The sequence below is a fragment of the Podarcis filfolensis genome, assembly GCF_964270895.1.
Source record: "Podarcis filfolensis genome assembly, chromosome: 16".
In the NCBI taxonomy this organism is placed as follows: domain Eukaryota; kingdom Metazoa; phylum Chordata; class Lepidosauria; order Squamata; family Lacertidae; genus Podarcis; species Podarcis filfolensis.
In genome coordinates this window covers 5841604-5847163 of record NC_139620.1, presented here as the reverse complement: position 1 = coordinate 5847163, position 5560 = coordinate 5841604, and the positions used below count along the sequence as shown (strand labels likewise).

Below are 5560 nucleotides of genomic sequence, written 5' to 3'. Positions count from 1 at the left end.
TAGAACCCAGCTTCTTGAATTATGGTGTTGTCCTAACTGAATCTCCCCCCCTACCCCCGTCTTCCCACTTCCTCATTCATAATATTCATCACCTCTGCTACTGGTGCTGATGAGTGCCCTCTGTCTTTGAGCTCTTTGCTCTCCTACTTTCAAGGCTTGCTGGGTTCTGGGAGAGCGGGGTCTGGAATGCTTTCTAAGGACACTGTGTCTGTCAGCTGTCACTCCCTGGTGCTTCGTCTTCTTCTTCCTCCTCCTCCTCTCTCATTATTCCCCAACTTTTCACCTCATCTGCCTATGAGCTGTGACCTCTCTCAAACCTCTGTTGTAATTCTGAACTCTCTTCCTCTTCTCTGGAAGGGTCAGGCTGGGGAGGGGGTCTCCACCATTCCTCCTCTGCCCAGTCCCTGACACCTATCATCTATCTTTGTGGGCCATGTGCAAGTGAAGCACCAGCACAGCACTAAATTCAGTGCTGGACTTAGAATCTTTGATTTGCATAGGTCTATTCTCTATAGAACTTAGTTGGCTACGATCCTATGTTTACTCATGTAACCCAAGCATTGGACATATAACCAATACAGCAAAGCCAACATTGACACGCTCTCCATCCTTACCCAGAGAGAAGCAATTAAAAATGCCAGGTAGAATTGTGAAGGCAGATAAAGAAACGAGTCTTTTGTTAATGGTTGGCTTTTTCTTGTATGATGCGGAACATGACACAGGTCCTCTAATGAGACAGTGAGAAAGACAAAATTCTGTTGCTGAAGCCCAAAGGAGCAGAGGGTATTATTGTGATTGAATCCTGCTTCCACTTTTCCCATGGACATCTGGTTGACCACTGTGAGAACAGGATAGTGGACTAGATGAGCCATTGAGTTGATCCAGTAGACTCTGTTAATGTTCTTATGGTATCATTTGGGGGGTGAGGGGATGGCTCACAACAGAGGAGGAAAAAATACCCTGACGTCTTTGAGATGTTGATCTCATCTTTCCTTTTTGACCTATCAAACTGGACACATCTAGCTAACCGCAGCAAATAGATTAAAATGAATTTCTGAGTCTAAGCAATGAAGCTCAGGCAGAATAACAAACTACTGAGCAATCCTGCGCTGTTGAGTCATGGGGATAGATCCGATGAGAAGGTCCATTCCATTCTTGCCAGTGTTGCTATTCAAGAAACCACACTTCTGAAGTTACCTCTGCAGAGTGTGTGCGATGTGAGGATTATAGCGTGATAAGCATCAAATGCTACCTAATTACAGACCTTGGGGAAATGCTGTCATAGTGGAAGATGTGGATAAACTCAACGAATATGTGGTTGGTGGACGCAACACATAGACATGTGCTTTGAGTAGCAATGAAGCATGAGTTCATTCATTGGTAGTGCTTCATTTTCAAGGAGGCAGGGCTCTTGGAGCTCTACAAAAGGAACATCTGTCTCTGAGCTCTTCACTCGTTGACTTGAATCTCCATTGACCTGACAAGTTCTGACTGCTGTGCAAGGTAAGTTCAATTCAACTGCTGGGAAGCTGGATCATTTAGGTGGCATAAAATGTCTTCCAGAACCTCAGTCCTGAAATTTGTGTTATTGGATGGATCCACTAATAATACGTGAAGGATCAGATCCATCAGGCTGTCTGCTTTACTGCTTGATTTTTGATGTGCTCTTTGCTGTGGTCGAGAACCATACATTTCCAGTGGCAACCTTTTAAATCTTCTGAAACTGTTCAGATAATGTCTGAATACTGACCTAATACTGGATAGGCAAAGGGATGCGGGTGGTGCTGTGGGTTAAACCACAGAGCCTAGGACTTGCCGATCAGAAGGTCGGTGGTTCGAATCCCTGTGACTGGGTGAGCTCCCGTTGCTCGGTCCCAGCTCCTGCCACCCTAGCAATTCAAAAGCACATCAAAGTGCAAGTAGATAAATAGGTACCACTCCAGCGGGAAGGTAAACGGCATTTCCGTGCGCTGCTCTGGTTCGCCAGAAGCGGCTTAGTCATGCTGGCCACATGACCCGGAATCTGTACGCCGGCTCCCTCGGCCAATAAAGCGAGATGAGCGCCACAACCCCAGAGTCAGCCACAACTGGACCTAACGGTCAGGGGTCTCTTTACCTTTACTGGATAGGCAAACTCAAGGAAGTGTGAAGTCCATGGGATCGTTCTGAGGGCTTTGTTCTGGATCTAGTCAGATTTTGAGCTTAAACAAGCAGATTAATGTTGATACTGGACTTGTCCAGATTGGGTCGAAGTATCCTGGATTGCTCCATATCCAATCAGGTCAACCCAGAGCAATCTAGAGCTGAAAAGGGGGGAGAGGGGAGAAGGATGGGCAGCATATAGAGAAAGACACAAGGGCCACCTCTGTGTCCCTCCTTTCTAGAGATGGTTTCTATAGATGACAGTTGACAAACAATCTTACAATTTATGAGAAAAGTTACTGAGCTCACATGCACTGCTTATTTATTTATTCATGTTGGTAAATAATGGGAAAGGGCATTGCATGCCTCTAGACATTAGATGGTTGGTGTGCAACATTATTTAAATGCATCTGAAAGCAAGTGGACATATCTGAAGGCTGCTTAAATAATATGGAACAGACTGAAAGTGTTAAGTTGCCCAGGTTTCAGATTCAGAGGGTGTGGGGGGGAATCACATTCAAACTATGGATTTTGATTGCGTATTAAAATCTTAAGTGGTGAGATTTAAGGATACTGAATAAGAATGAATTATACATTCCAATCTGACATTCATCTGAAGAAGCTAAAATGTAATATAGACATAAATAACGCTGAACAGAAAAGCACTTTAGGAAAATCATGACTTCCAAGATGCACATTGAACAATGCATATTGAACATACCGTGGTTTGATTACACCAAAGCCTTATTTGTTTCTTTTAGCTTCATTACTTCAAAATGTCCTGTTGTGGAGGCCAGAGTTCCCGCTGTTCTAAGTGTGGCTGCTCCCCCTGCTGCTGCCAAAGCCGTCAAGTCTGCTCCAGATGTGGCTGCTCTCCCTGCTGCTGCCAAAGCCGTCAAGTCTGTTCCAGATGTGGCTGCTCTCCCTGCTGCTGCCACAGGCGTAGCTGCTGTTCCAGATGTGGCCGCTCTCCCTGCTGCTGCCAAAGCCGTCAAGTCTGTTCCAGATGTGGCTGTTCTCCCTGCTGCTGCCACAGGCGTAGCTGCTGTTCCAGATGTGGCCGCTCTCCCTGCTGCTGCCAAAGCCGTCAAGTCTGTTCCAGATGTGGCTGTTCTCCCTGCTGCTGCCACAGGCGTAGCTGCTGTTCCAGATGCGGCTGCTCCCCATGTTGTTGCTCTAGCCGCGGCTATTGCAACCAGTCTCGCTATACTTTCCAGCAGTACAAGTTCTGAGCACTTTAGAAATTGTTACCTGGGCTCTGGATCTGAAGATTGATAGCAATCCTAATACCCAGAAGCGAATGCCAGCTTGCTGTTTGCCAGCTCAAAACCTGAGACATTGAGATCAATGTCAAAAAAATATGTATTTAATGCCTGCTTGTTGCCTTCCTGAGTTAACCTCATTGAGGTTGATGCTTCTAGCTTCATTCCCGCAACCTTCAGGAAACTGGAATTCTTCTCTTCAATCAGTCTCAAAAATCCAGATGAAATAGTCTTTTTTCCTTGAAATGGATGATGCTTTCATTTTCCCCATGGTGTCTGGGATATGAATGAATAAATCTGAATTCATGTCAATGCCTTGTTCTGTTGATCTGGTCTGTCTTCCTTGTAATCACCATCCATCCATTCACCACCACCATCATTTATTAAATTTGTATACTGCCCTTCATTCAAAGATCACAAGGTAGTTCACAACATAAAAACACAATTTGAAAACGCAAAATACACAATAAAACAAAGACAAAAGCAAAGCAAAGTGATAACACACACACCCGACACACACACACACACACACACACATTTTAAAAGCCTTAGATGGTTAATCAATCAAAGATCTGGTTAAAGAGATATTGACATTTATTCAGTTTCAGTGGTTCTCCTCTTTGTTGTCATCTGAGTCTCGCCAACTCAGGAAATGACCAACAGTGCTCCTGCAGATGATTTCAGTGACTGAGCCGAGATATAAGGGTTCAGGTGGTCCCTAAGGCAGCTCAGCTGTTCTTGTTGGCATTCATCTGTCTCGAAAACAATGGAGTGTGCCTCTTGGGCTGAAGTCAAACCATTATTTTAGCAGCACATATGTGACCTCTCCAGGGTGCAAGCCTGGGCAGTTTGTATGGATATCCAGAGCTGCCCAGACAACAAACCTCCCTCATGTGGTCCAAAGCACATCAATATGTTTGGCATCAGCTTAGCTTCAGGAGTTCCCAGAAGGAGCTGTAGAGATTTCCATCCAACCTCTTATGGACTCTGGATTTGCGTAGGGTTTACTCTTTAGCCTTTTCTTCTGCAAAAGCAAAACAAAACGACTAGTAGTGATGGGAGTTAGAGTCCAGCAACATCTGGAGGACCACAGGTCCCCTACACATGACAAATGGGGGTGGGTGAGATTTATTGCCTGTTTCAAACATTTCAAAGGTAGTCAGGAAAAGAGTTGTTTGTTCACCAGGTTAAGGCTCAAGGGTTGAAGGTTTTAGCCAGAACAATGAAAAGGCTGGCTGAAAGGCCCCATCTTATTGCTACAATCCAGTTCTTTTCACATATAAAGTCACGGGTTCCTAGATTTCACACATAACTTCCAAAGTCATGTTGCGTAAATAATATATTTATCCGCTGCAGTATCACTTGGAGTGCTTTTCTGGTCATCATATACCAGCTCACCTTCTGAGCATGGGTGTTAGATGTGATAAGCATGAGATATTGCATCACAAACACGTCATTGGATCTCAGGCAGAGTGTCTGAGGTAGTACTGATGACACTAATTGCCTACACGAGCAATTACTGAAATTAGGCTTGGCTTCATGTAACCAAAGTCCATCCATATGTTTGGCATCAGCTTGGCTTCAGGACTTCCCAGAAGGAGCTGTAGAGAATGCCATCCAGCCTCTTACGGACTCACTCTGGATTTGTGTAGGGTTTACTTTTTAGCCTTTTCTTCTGCAAAAGATATCCCAGAAAGGAGTAGAGGATCAGGATCAGAGTTTCCGTTCTCCTACATAAGCTACCTTCCCAGGTTGATGAGATCCATCTGCCCCCACTTCTTTCTACAACACATGCAGAAACCACCTTCTTGACCCTTGGACCCACTATTTGTCTCATCTGCTCAATCTGCTGGAGCCTGTCTTCACATGCAGGGGAAGCCCCTAACTCACTGAGGGTTTGAGACTTAATGGCTACTCTCACCTGGTTGAGCCGGCCAGTCAAAGCCATGCCTGGGTTGCTGTCACATGCTAAAGAGTTTCTAGGAGCCACAGGTGAGAGCTAAGTACAGGGTGGGGACCAAAGGTGTGCCCCCTTCCCTAACACTCCATACACCCCAGGTGTTCAGGACTTTGTATTTTAATGTGAGGACCTTGGACCTGGCTCACTGGTAGACGGGCAGCCAGTGAATCTGCTTTAGCAATGGTATCACATGTTA

The 5560-nt window shown here is 45.2% G+C and overlaps 1 long non-coding RNA gene across 1 annotated transcript; it reads left to right on the top strand.

Annotated features, from left to right (window-relative positions):
* The first annotated feature begins 1124 nt into the window (after positions 1–1124).
* On the top strand, positions 1125–3716 carry LOC310751947. The gene is made up of 2 exons (XR_014542709.1): positions 1125–1503; positions 2904–3716. It is a non-coding gene; the product is annotated as an uncharacterized lncRNA (long non-coding RNA).
* Positions 3717–5560: the final 1844 nt, after the last annotated feature.